General features: G+C 33.9%; 1 pseudogene across 1 annotated transcript in view; it reads left to right on the top strand.

The window, feature by feature from the left end:
* The window catches only part of LOC145277709 (homeobox protein homothorax-like), a 66,166-nt pseudogene extending 53,086 nt beyond the window's left edge, over positions 1–13,080 (top strand). Inside the window, exons 4-7 of the transcript XR_013868198.1 lie at positions 1,121–1,272; positions 2,855–2,931; positions 4,346–4,671; positions 8,419–13,080. The product of XR_013868198.1 is annotated as a homeobox protein homothorax-like (transcript). The remainder of the gene's footprint in view (positions 1–1,120; positions 1,273–2,854; positions 2,932–4,345; positions 4,672–8,418) is intronic.
* The last annotated feature ends 1,454 nt before the right edge of the window (positions 13,081–14,534 follow it).

The following is a 14,534-nucleotide window of genomic DNA, read 5'->3' on the forward strand; positions in this document are numbered from 1 at the left end:
TTCTACCCACATTTGGATTTGTATCTGAATAGCATTTAGTGTTATTTTTATTTTATTTTTTTTATTACATTTTCACCCTAAACAAGGCACAGTGCCACTTTGATGTAGGGGGCTACTATCAGGGACATAAATTGCATGGATACTGTGTAAGGAGTTGAGCAGCAAGGTGTCTGTCCACATTACACTTGAACTTCTGCATGTCAGTACAGTTGGGGAAGCAGGAACCCGGAAAAGAATTCCAAAGTCTAGCAGTTCTGGGGAAGAAATTATTAGAGTAGAAGGCTCTCTTACATCTAGGGATCTCTACTGTGTAGGGGTGGGATTTTGCTGCTTGTCGGGTATTTACGTCAAGGAGATACAAGGGCTTGTTGTTCGTTGGAACATCCACCATTAAAATACTTGTAAAGCAGGCAGGGGGATGCAACATTTTGTCGATGGGATAGAGGTTGAAGCTTAGATGACAATTCAGGACCCATCAGGTTGGTGACACTCTTTTGAACTCTGTCTAGGTGGGAGAGACTAGTAGCAAATGCACCAGCAATACTCTATACATGGGTGAATGGGTGCCCTATACTCTTAGGCATAAGTAACTTTCTAGCACGGTAGAGAGAGTCCACCTTCTTTGCAGCAGCCTTAGCAATGCTCTTAATGTATCTGTTCCAACTCATGTTCCCTGTGAATGTTAAGCTGAGGAGTTTGAACAAAGTACTTTTTGTATATTTAGCCATAGCTATTGGTGGTTGAGAAGGTTTCTTGTAATTATTGAAGGAAACGAGTTTAACCTTGGCAGCATTGAATGTTACCACATTGTTATGTTTTGAAATGAGGATTGATAATTTTCATTTTTTGGACTGTTATTCTCAGCTTGGTTATTATATTCACAACATTTCTGTCATATAAGTTCTCAAGTTTGATATAACAATTTCTGAGTATTAGTTTTTTTCAAGTTCAAAAAGATGCACGTGAAGATCAACGGTTCCAATTGTTAAAACATTGTGAATATAGCAACTAAGATGAGAAAGGTAGTCCTAATAATCGAAATAATACAACAATTAATCTATGTCTTTTACACATTTTTTCCCCTTTTCTACATCTGCATATTACATTTGAATAATTTCAGTGTCAGCCCAAATTGCTTCCATTGCTACAAATTCACTTTCTCAAATGAGTTCTGATGATGAGGACATATCATCTAAAAGAAAAACAAAAAGAGGAATTTTACCCAAGACAGCCACTAAAATTATGAAATCCTGGCTCTTCCAACATATTGTGGTAAGTAGGAGTTTGAATTGGAAATAATTTACTTAGAAATGATTAAACAAAAAATGAATATACTATTCTTTCTGCTATTTACTACATTGTTTTTTTTTTTTTTTTTTTTTTTAATCTCATGTGATGAGTTTTAGATCTTGTTACCAACACATGTAGTTCCATATATTCAATAAATATAAACAACTCACTTTTTAAACCATGGCAGCAAGTGCAGTTGTTGGTGTAAGGGGAAGTAACTCTATATCTTACATCTGCCACTACATTCTGGATCAACTCAAATGAGCAGCAGATAAGCATCTTGCTGGTTTTAATATGATAAGAATTTCCATTTTTATCCTACACTAGCCGGGAGACCTGACGTTACTCAGGATTGAATGGAGATCAACAAATGTTAAAATCACCTTTTATTATGATCCAAATCAGTGAAATCGATCATTTTTTAATCAAATTGATTGATTGCCTGCTTTAGTCAGGAACCCACTGCAGTGCACCTAGAGGAAGCTTCACATGCTTTCCAACAATGACTTAGTTCACAATAAATTGTCATCTACATTGCACTGTAGAGAACTTCTATTGATTTTATAAAATTATCTTATATAATGGCTTGAATTAAAGTTTAAAATACAAAAGTCAATAATCATGGTTCTGGTGGGCTCTAAGCACAAACATTCATTTTGAATGTGCTCCTGTTTTATCAAATAATCTATTGTTGATTTTATATGCCAGACACTTCTGCTTGTGCGGTCATAAAACTTCTCAAATGCACTTGTGATGTTAGGCTGTATAAAAGTGTTAACATTGAAAATTGAACTCTTCCTTCTTAATCAGATTTTTTTGATTATCGATTGTTGGTACTTATTGGAGGTATTTCAATACAAAACCTATCTAAGAACACTCTCGGCCATGTAAAGTACATTTGTGTGAAATGTTAAAAAAAATCGGACCAACCATTTTCTAGTCCATGTTAAACGAACTCGCACTCATACACACAAAGTGCCTTTTATATATAACCAGAAATTGTAGCTGGAATTGAAGAGTAAAAATTAATAATATTGATAGGAGAGTGTATAGCTTATCTATGTCTCATCAATATTCAACTTGACTTCATCCATCATTCTGTATAAATTTGTGGTAGGTGTTCATTTCTATATTTATTTAGAAGATTTTATTATCTATATATAAGTTTTTAAAAGTGAATATTTGCCCATCTGATCTAGTGGTATTTGTATTTGAATGCTCTATTTTGTTAGGCTTAATGTGGTTGAGAATGGTGCTCATTTTTTTTTTTTTTTTTGTGTATGACAGTTTCCAAGATATATGTATCAAATTGAAAATACCCGATCTTAGAATGTTGAAAAATCCTTCCAGAAAGTTTTCAGTTTTGGATTCAGGTCAAGATAACTTTCTAACATTAATAGGGATTTTCTTGGAGCACAATAAAAAAAAAAAAAAAGAATGGTGAAATTTTTCAAGAGGATCGGATCAGTAGTAAATTATGTCAAGTTACTGACAAACAATCCTGACAAGATAATTGATTCATCTTTAAATTTGATTTTTGTTCTTTCAAATTCTGTTATCTTAGCATCCCTACCCTACAGAAGATGAAAAAAGACAAATTTCTGCCCAAACAAACCTGACTCTGCTGCAAGTCAACAATTGGTGAGTACCATTATTTTTCCTTTCTTTTTCGAAAATTAATTCCATCCTTATCTTAATCATGAACAAGATAACAGGAAAATAGAATAGCATTTCTCTGAGAAACCAGTATTTTAAATATTAACTCAGCTGGATGCTTTAATCAGTCTTTATGTTTGTTAGGTGGAATCGGATTTCCGACTAAGAATAATAATTAAAGCGTTTGTATTAGGAAGGGAGGTAATTCATTGCACTTTGTTGTCCATTTTGGAAAGCAGAGTTATATCTCTTGCATTTGGCAACCCGACAAATATCAATGGACGTTTCACTTAACGACTATAATTAATAATGTCCTCATTATAAAGTAATTCTTTTTTAGCTGTAATTATATAATAATTATATTTGTTGATCTATACAGAGATTCATTCAATTTATTTCTTCATCTTCGTGTTTTATCACTCATAAAGACGATGTTACTTTAATATTCAAGGGCAAACTTTTCATTTCCAATGTTGTAAACCATCTTTTGCATGTTCTTTCATTTAGTCGTTCTTCTTTATAAGTGAATATTTTGAATTGTTTCAGCTACACAATCATTTTTTTTTAACTCATACAGCACAATGTGCGTCAAATATTTGTTGAATAATATCATGTTTCCAGGGCTTTCAACAGTGAAATTTTCATTAATTTTTTCCTATAAAATAAGACTTATAAATGTGTTATATAAACTCATTATTATAGAAATCAGTATATTAACAGAACATTCAAATGAGTTTCAATGAAAGTTAACTTTTTCACAGAATCTAAAAACATCATCGAAATTTCCCTTTAATTCCATTTGGGATCACTAGAGGTAATTATCAGTTAGGTGCATAAAATAACTGGAATAAATTTGAATGTAAAGAATCAAAATTCATTTTTTAAATAGATTTCCTTATTTCATAAAATAAAAGTAAAATTAAAGAAAGAATATCTCAAGGAAGAATGCACCTTGAAAAAACTTTAAATAGGAAAATATTTTTATGAACATTTTTTAGATTTAAAATAATTAAATAAACACAAATGGGTTTTTGTTAAATTCATTTACAGTTTTACAGATTTTGTTTGAAAAAAAAAGCAGCGTCGACACATAGTATTTTTAAGAACACAACCATGCTTACTGTTTTTGGATTATTTGATCTCATGTTGCAAATGTTATTTTTTAAACTTGTAAAACTTTTAAAATTGTAAATATGAATTTGAAGTTTAATCTGACCAGCAATAGATCTTCACTTCAAGGAAAATAATTACTAAATACTACCAGTTATATGTAAATGTTTTTAGTTATATTAGACATCTTCAATTACTATTAAATTTCAAAGAATTAGAATTTTAACAGAATGTATAATATATCTTAATATTTAAAAAAAAAAAAATGTATATATTTTTCTTTTTTCAGGTTCATCAATGCACGTCGACGTATCCTTCAGCCCATGTTGGATGCTAGCAACCCTGATCAAGCCAAAATGAAAAAGAACAAACTCCAGAACCGACCTCTACAGAGATTTTGGCCAGACAACATTGCCAACCTCCGCCCTCAAATGCCTTCTTCCCATGAAGGTGACCTTTCAGAGAATTCCAGTCCTTTATCTCCAGGCGGCTGCAGTGTTGGTGGTGGGGCAGGTTCCAATGACAGTACCTCTTTAGTCGCTAACAATCAACCGTCCAATCAACAACACTTAGTAATGCTCTCTGTAGCACCAACAGCAACTACTTCGACTGCCAGTAAGTCAATACCAGTTTTTAGCAGGGAAGTGAGGTGGAAGGGGGGCTTGTTTCCGTGCATATCCTACACTAGCTGAGAGACCAGACGTTACTCAGGATTGAATGGAGATCAACAAATGTTAAAGTCACCTTTTATTCTCATCAAAATCAGTGAAATCGATCATTTTTCAATCAAATTGATTGATTGCCTGCTTTAGTCAGGAACCCGAAGGAAACTAGGCTTTTTGGGTAAGAACAAAATGCAATATCTGTTCTGATACATCATTTTTTTTTTTTTTTTTTTGGGTTGTGAAGTAGAAAATTTGTCTAAACTGAAGTAATTTCTATTTTTGTCTCAATCCAGACTGTCCCATGTTGGGGAGCTGGATATTCCTCACATTAAAACTGGCTCTGTATCTAAAGTACTTCTTTCAAATTCCTCGGCTTACCATTCACAAGGAACATGAGTTGGAACAGATATATTGAGAGAATTGCCAGGACCACCGCGAGGAAGGTGGGCTAGAAAGTTATTTATGCCTGAAAGTATCCTGTACCTCTACAAGGCCACCATTCGCCTATGTATGGAGTATTGTTGTCACATTTGGGCTGGTGCATCTGCTACTAGTCTCTCACTCCTAGATATGGTTCAAAAGAGAGTCGCCAATCTAATTGGTTCCGAACTGTCAGCTAAGCTTCAGCCAATGTCCCATCAATGAAATATTGCATCCCTCTGTCTGTTCTATTTTAATGGTGGATGCTCCAACAAACTACAAGCCCTCGTACCCTCTTGACGTAAATACTCCTGGCGAACCCGACAAGCAGCAAAATCCATACACAGTAGAGATACCTAAATGTAAGAAAGCCTTCTGCTCTAATAGTTTCTTCTCCAGAACTGCTAGATCTTGGAACTCGCTTCTGGGTTCCTGCTTTCTCAAGATATGCAGAAGTTCAATTGTAATGTGAACAGACATCTTGCTGCTTAACTCCTTAAATAATATCCCTGCAACTTATGTCCCCGATAGTAGCCCCCTGCATCAAAGTGGCACTGTGCCTTGTTTGGGGTGAAAATGGAATTAAAAAAAAAATTTTAAAAACTGTCCTTGTGGAGACATAAGTAAATAATGACTACAAATTTACCATCTTTTGTTTTCACTTGGATAAAATCATTTGGTACATAATTTGGAGCAAGAGTGTTCAGAGAACATATCTCCCAAATTGGATTTGATGAGTTAACGATTGAGTGAATGATGATCTTCTCTCTTCCTTGCAACTCATTTCACAGAAAAAAACGTGGCTAGTCTGTGTCTACTTTATTGTTATTTCTATGAAAAGTTCTCAACTGAGATCCAATCTCTGGTTCTTCTCTGTAAAACACTGACAGCAAGAACTCTTCTTGTTACACTAAAAGAAAACAGAATTTTCATGAACAGAGTTTGTTTCTGAAAATTTCACATCTGTAGAACATTTTACTATAGAACTGCTTCTCTGGTCATCTTTAAGTATAATGATGTTAAACAAATATTTGTTGAGTTATCTTCTTAAGTAATCAAATTTTGTCCATTCCGTTCATTGCTATCATTCCTTACATCATATTGTTCATCATCCAACCGAAAATCTCATTAATTTTATGGACAGTTTATTTCCAAGAACTCTTCATTCATAGAACAGATTTCCCTGCATACTACCCCATGGTCGTCTTCAAGTTCAATATCAAAAAATACTAAAATAAACAAATTGTGTCAGTTTCATTCATCGTTTTTAATCCTCTCATAGGATTGTTCATCATTCAACTGACAATCTCATAAACACTTATCCTCGAGTGGCCTTTGGCCTCGGCAAATGGTAACTCATTGCTATATAAAGAAAGAATGCGTACTGCATCATGATGGTTATGAAAAGTTTCTTGGAATCTAATGCAACTAACCAACACAAATGACAGTTTTCAGAATTGAATTAATATTTGTGATATGTGATGTTGTTCATATTCTTCCTCAGCCAGCTTCCAGCTGCAATGAATGGAATTCAAGATGTCGATGGTTCATCAAGGTGTAGATATTAGATAAAAATAGTAAGATGATCGCTAGGAAAAAATATCTAACAACACAGGCTAATTTCTTGCAGTGACCAGCATAGAACAAAAGTACTATGAAATTCTAAGCAGAGAGAAAAAAAAGGAGAATCCTTAGCAGAAGCCCATTGTTATGGACAGTTTATTTCCAAGAACTCTTCATTCATAGAACAGATTTCCCTGCATACTACCCCATGGTCGTCTTCAAGTTCAATATCAAAAAATACTAAAATAAACAAATTGTGTCAGTTTCATTCATCGTTTTCAATCCTCTCATAGGATTTTTCATCATTTAACTGACAATCTCATAGACACTTATCCTCGGGTGGCCTAAGTTGTAAAAATGGTGGGGGAAAACAGGGAAGCAGGGATAAGAGAGAGATAGAAAAGAGAAATTGATCTGCATATATTTTTATATATTTTTCTTTGAAAGTGAAGAAATTATATATTGTCTGATTATGTACACATCATCATCATCATTATTGGCATCATCAGCTTTCAAGCCACCCAATACCTATGAAACCAAATAATTTGCTGCCTTTCCTTCATCTGATGTGCAAGGTGATTTAATTACATAGATTAAACCGTTTTCTATCTTAAGTCATCATATTTGTCGCTATAAAACTTTGTATTGTTAGATTTTTTCCAAATTTGAAATCTATTATATTAAAGGCAATTGTGTGTGTGTGTGTTCAGCTAAAACCACAAAGTTGGACTATTCTTGATTGGCATTGCTCTGGATGAATAATACCTAAAATTAAAAGAAACTTATTTGTTCTTTAAGGATCAACAAGGCCAGGTTTTGTTAAAGAAGGGATCAGTTTTTCAGGCATTTTAGATCTTATGTACTAATTTGGAAAGACGATGATAACTCATTTGAACTCTAGATTTTATTTATTGTTTCTTAACGTTCTCTTTTGACTTTTGTCGTTATCAACATCATTCCTCTCCATTGGGAGGTGGGATGCAAAAAACTCAAAAAGGGTGGTTTTAGTAATGCTCTGAAGCTTTCCTTAATTTTACTTGGGTGGTTTCACTAGTGATCTAGAGATGTTCTCGGTTTTATTTTGTTTTTTACTCTATATGGTAAGAATGAGTTGTAAAAATGGTGGGAGGAAACAGGGGAGGAGGGATAAGACAGAGATAGAATGGTTAATAAAAATGTGTCACACTTTTTAACCTCTTCTATTTTGTTTTTAGTGGCCCCAGCCAACATCAGGTAACCCTGCTAGTTTATAATAAAAACATACGGTAACCTTTTTTTTTCTCTTACAAAATGGTAAAGGAATGGATTTATGACATTTTACAGTCTATATGATGAAATATTTGATCTGCATATTTTTATATATTTTTCTTTGAAATTGAAGAAATTATATATTGTCTGCTTATGTACACAGCATCATCATCGCTATTGGCATCATCAGCTTTCAATTCGTAAAAGCCACCCAACACATGCCAGCATATAAAATGTCTACTTTACACACTGACATGTTTCGGGTAGCTTTTACGAATTGATTAACAAACTAATCTATCCCTATCAGGTCTCTCAAGTTTACCATTACATAAAAAAAATAATAATAAAAGACCTAGAATAGAATTTAGATTGGCATAGATGAGAATAAATAAAATAAGTTAAAATTACAGCAGTATTTAAAAAAAAATTTTTTTTGTTAATACAATTTTTTTTTTCTATTTTTCAGTTGTAACTGCTGATGGTCAACTCGCAGTGTCGCTTGAAAGGTTGCAATCTCAACAAGTACCTGCACATTGTTCTCTTTCCAATTCACCTGGACACACGTCAATCATCATTGACAGCAGCAACGATGCAAACAGCAAGAACCTTAACAACAACACCAACACAACAACAATCTTCACTACTCCCACCATTACGAATGCTATTTCTAGTAACACTAAAGTTGACAATATCCAAGATGATGAGAACAACAACGATGACGATGAGGAAGTTGAAGTTCTGGATCCTGTATCTGAAACAGTTAACCATCGTCGTAGCAACCTCTGCCTGCCAAATGATAATTCTCACGAGGAAAAAGATTCTTCATCACAACTTGAATGACAGATGCATTTTCTCAAGGAAATTATTTCTTATATTTTAATCAGAATGAATACAACTTGTTTCCAAATGGAAAGAGTCTTTTTTTGTTTGTTCTTTGCCATCTCAGTGGACGCAGAGCTGATGACTGTGATAAGGGCAGATCTCCCTCCTCCTCTCCACAAACACACATACACCCTTGATCGATACCAACTTTTATAATATCTGAACCCAGGATACTTTACAAGACTAGCAACACCTCTTATCTGACTGTCATATTCTGTAATTATAATAATAATAATAATAAATGCCCTTGCGCTAAACGAGCACACAATACCACCGACTGTGCTGAGATTGGAGCTAGAATTGAAACCCTGCATCAAGATCTCAGCCGAACATTGTCCTTTTGATCTGATGCAAAAAAAAAAAAAATTCCATTTTTGATTTTTCATATTTTATATTATCTACTTTATGTCCTCATCAAAAAAAAAAAGCTCAGAGTTTTTTTATTAAAGAAAAGACAAATCTTGTTGTATGGCTACAACAAAACATTTGCACTAATATTTTATACATGCTGCACTCTGTTAATTATTACAGTGATTTGTATACAACATCTTTGCACACGCACACACACACACACATAAATTGAATTACTTTGTGATAAAACAAAAAAATCTAGTATCCAGCTAATTTGTCTAATTGCTGTTTCACCATCACCGCCATACAATCAAAATATTAGTTTTTTTTGGGGGGGGGGGGGTCCACAAAGTTTGAATCTTATAGATAGGATGAATCTTCAGAAATGCAAAAAAATTTTTTTACATTTCTCCAATTACCTTCTGATGAACATGCTAAAAAACTTTAAAAGGCACCATTTTTAAATTTTTTTTTTCGTATTTCTGAAAATGATCATTGTGCTGATAATGAAACAGCAATTAAAAACAAATTTCCTTGAAACAAAATGTTTTTGGTTTGTTAGAAAATACTTTAATTTATAATGGCTCTAGAATTACGTATTATAACCTTAGAATCATCAATTGAGTTTAAAGGGCTTGAATTTGAATACAACTAATATATCTATATATACACACACACACACACACACACACACACACACACACACACTCCTCTCTCTCTCTCTCTATATATATATATATATATATATATATAGATACACACACACAATACTCTCACTAATGTGTTCCTTCCCAAGAACAAAAACAAAAAAAAAAAACGTTTCGAAGAATATATTTTTTTAACTGATCATTTTTTTTTTAACCATGTTCATATCTAAAGTTTTTGTTTTTAATTTTTTTGATTTGGAGGTAGAGAAAGATTAAGTGAAGCTTTTTCTTTTTTTTTTATACAATTTTGAAAATTAAAAAAAAAAAATATCCTGAAAAAAAAAAATGCAGTATTAGCAAAATTAACATCAGTTACTAATTAAAAAAAAAAAAAAAAAATTAATTTTAAATTATTCAATTTTAAACAATGTAAAAAAGTGTTACCTACAATTGCATTTTAATATTTTACTGATTTTCTTTTTAACAAAAAATGTATACAAATTTTAATGATTACAGTTTTTTAATATATAGTTATTTACGAGGAGCGTGCAATAAGTAATGCCCCTGACCCACTTTCCATAGCAGTAGAGCAACGAAACTTGGCACAGTTATTAGTCTTTCTCTACATAGGAACCACCCAGAGTTATGCATTTCTCCCATCGTTTGATGCAGCTCTGGAGACCGTTTTTGTAGAACACCCCAGGTTGCTCCTCCAACCACGACGTGACTTCAGAAATCAAGGCTGCAACATCTGGGAAACACCTTCCTTTCAAAAACAACTTCATGGCTGGGAAGAGGTGAAAGTCAGAGGGTGCAAGGTCAGGAGAGTAGGGAGGATGGGGGTAAATTTCATAACCATACGCCCATGCTTCTGATCTGGCGACATGCGAGTTGTGGACCGGAGCATTGTCCTACAGTGGAGGGTACCTTTGCTGATTTTGCCCCGCCTCTTGATTTTGATAGCTTCCCTTAATTTCCTCATAGGCTCCTGTAATTGTGGTACCCTTTGCCAGGAAATCTGTCATCACTACTCCATCCTGGTCCCAGAAGACTGTGAGCATGATCTTGCCAGCGGAGGACTGCATCCTTGCCTTCTTTGGAGGTGGTGAGTCCAAGTGCTTCCACTGCATTGACTGGGCTTTGGTCTCTGGATCATAGTGATGGACCCAGGTTTCATCCTATGTAATCAGTCTTTTGAAAAACTTTGACTCATTCTTCTTGGCATATCTCCAAATTCATCTTCGAGCACTCAACACGTTCTCGCTTCTGGAATGGTGTGAGCCACCTGGGAATCCATCTGGCAGACACCTTATGCATATGCAAATGGTCATGAATGATATTTTCCACAGACCCAGTACTAATCTTGACATCTTGGGCTATTTGGTGAATAGTAATGCACCGATCTTCCAAAATGGCATCCTCAACTTGACGGACAGATGCCTTATCAATGGCAGAAGGGGGGGGCGACCAGGTCTGGGAGCTGTTTCCACAGACTTCCGGCCATGTTTGAATTCACGATGCCAGCGTTTTACAAGGTCATATGATGGGGTATTATCACCATAAGTTTCTTTCATTTCATCAAAAGTCTCCGGTGATGTGCGTCCTTTCAAATACAAAAATCGGATCACTGCTCGACATTCAACAGGCTCAATTTCACACCTGACTCAGTTCAAACACCTGTAAAACAGAAACCACAATTAGTTCAAAGCTGTAATTTGCCACATAATCCGTAGAGATATAATTCATTTCACATGCAAAATTTCAGCTAGATCAGACAACTGGAAGTGGGTCAGGGGCATTACTTATTGCACACCCTTCGTAGCGTTTAGCAGTTTTTTATGAATAAGTATTATTCCATATTGTTTTACAGATTTTTTAGAGGACAATTAAGAATTTCTATTTGGATAATTCGGATTACTATTTCCATCTTGATTATTATATTCACAACGTTTCAGCTGTTGTCATGATGCAGTTGAAGAAGACTGAAACCTTGTGAATGTAATAAACAAATGAGCATAGTAGTTTGAATAATTTAAATATTCCTTTACATCCAAATTTATGTACTGAGTAACTTGATTGTTTCTTTTTATTTGCCTCTCTACAAGGACAGGGTTGCATGTAAAGTTACTTGTTAAGGTGGAGAAAATCCAGTTTCTTCTAGATTGGGACAAAATAAAAATTGCCTTTGCCTAGGATTTCTCTTTCATTGAACAAAACATAAAAGATGGCGTGTAGTATTAGAATAGATAGCACACTTTGATCTTTTAACCAATTTTCTTAATTTCAGTTAAGTTTGATTTTACTGTTTGTAAACACGGCTGCCATTCTTTTGGAATTTCTAGCGCATTCTTAATTAAAAATTTTCAACAGAAAATCTTAACTTTTACCAAATTCCAGCAGATTTATTGTGATATGACTCTGTCAGGGTTGCTAATGACAGTAACAGCTGTATTGTTTTGACACTTCTGCCTGTATAGATTAATTATGGGAGTATGGTTTATGTAAATACATACTCACTCCTGAACACTGTCATCTTTCAAAATATTTTATAAAAATATGACAGCATAGGGAAGACTAATTTTACGTCTTTGAGTACGAAAAGTGAATGCAAACAGTTCAAACCAAAAACTGACCTGCGTTTCTCACTTTTTCTTTTTTTTTTCTTTACCAAAAAGTGCTATCACTCGCTCTGTACAACTTGTTCCTTGTATCATGAGTGCATTCAAAGGCATTTTTAACAGAGCTATCATGTCATTAATCTTTTATAAAGTTTCCTTTTTGTGTGCACAGCTACATCTAATAATCAAATATGTATGATTAAAAGTTGAATTTAAGATGATCAGCTATCTCAGATCATGTTAAGCTATGGGAGAATCAAAACTTACAACAGAAAAAAAAAAATGGCAGTTTTTTTTTTCTGTTGTTGTTTTTCCTGAACTGTAATTTTTGTATAAATTACAGCACAAGCAGAATTTTTAGAGTTTTAAAAATTTTTTTTTATTTCTCCATTTAACAAACCTCCAAATCAAAAAAAAAAAGTTATGACTTTCTTCATCTTCACTTCTTACCTTGTATATAATTGTACTTAAGTGTTGAGTTAAATGCTTACCTGTTGGCATGCATGATTTGCTTGTTATCTGATTCCTTTATGAATGGAAGTATCGTTTTTTCTTTTATCCTTTCAAACCCCTCTTTCCCATTTTGTATAAAGATTAAAATTAAAAAAAAAAATAACCCACTAAAGTTCATATCTGACTAGCTTTACTTATTTTCAAGCATGGCCTTGATGGTATACACTGTCACAGTGACAACAGCATCATCATATATGGTTTCACATCTGATTTACATATTGACATGTGTTGGACGGCTTTTAGAAATTGACTTCCAAACTAACTGAGCTCGAGACAGATCTTTATTTCTCTTCCTTATCATTTCCCCTTTATTTCAACTGTTCCACATTTACTGATACAAAAACTTCCATCGATTTTTACAATTTTAATGTGACCAAACCAACCAACCTTTCTGTTCTGCTCATATCTTCTTATACTCTCCAGATTTGATCTTCCACTGAGGTCATCAGATCTAAGCCTGTCTTTAAGACTCACATGTCACATTCATTATACCATTCTCATATCATTTTTCTCCATTGTCTATTCTTAAGCTATCTTGTTCAGGTTTCACTTCCATACATCACACTGCGTACACACGTGGTAGATTCTTCCCTTGGTTGACAGTTGTAATGTTCTTGGGTTAGTAATGGCAAAAATTCCATGAACTTACTGAATCTGCTAGTAATTCTTGCTATCATATCAGCACCAGGTCTTTTGTATGCTCCAATGCTATCACAAAGGTAACAAAACTTCTGAACCTCAATTCACCATTCAAATATGCTTTCTCGAAGTATGAGTTCTCATTCGTCTCCATTATCTTACAAGTTGCTTATCTTAATACTTTCAACTGAACAAGGGGACTTTCCTCTTTCTGGGGCTTTCCAACATTACAACCACTGATTATCATTTTAGTCTTGGTAACATTCACTCTCAAATTTTTACTTTCTAAAGCTTTTCTTACAATTATAGAGAATTACTGGTAAAGCTTAACATACTTTTCAAGGATCTTTTGTTGTTTTAATTCTTAACATTAATGCAACATGATTGTTTGCCAGGAAGTGGAACGTGATCTGTCCGTGCCATAGGCATGCTTCTAGATGGGTTGTTACATCTTGGCCATAGTATGATCAGCTACCTGGGGTAAATGATAGGTACATCCCCTTCAATCAAAGAGTTATAATATCACTTGCTTGACAACTTTTCTAGCTTTTCAGTCTCATTAATTCTCTCCAGAGAATTATCTGGGTTGAGACCATCAGCTGCTTTTTGAATGCTTGTAATAAGGAGCGAACAAACATTTTTTGTATAAAAATATAAACTATTTATTTTTATATTTTAGTTACCAAAGAAACACATAATTAAAACAAATTATGACTGAGCTGACTTTCATACGAATAACTACCACAAGATCAAGATTTCAACTGCAAAGCAAATCTTCTCTCATGGTGATAAGAGATAGACTGAGAGAAGCATGGATACAAGAAAAAGAAATATTATTTTTACATTCTATGTGTCGGACAAGTAGATTTGACCTTTTATCTTGTCCAATGCACCTATCAACCTCAATTGCTTTGACCTGGCTGGATTTTATA

Source organism: Euprymna scolopes, chromosome 6 (assembly GCF_053919585.1).
Source record: "Euprymna scolopes isolate OS-2025 chromosome 6, ASM5391958v1, whole genome shotgun sequence".
NCBI lineage: Eukaryota > Metazoa > Mollusca > Cephalopoda > Sepiida > Sepiolidae > Euprymna > Euprymna scolopes.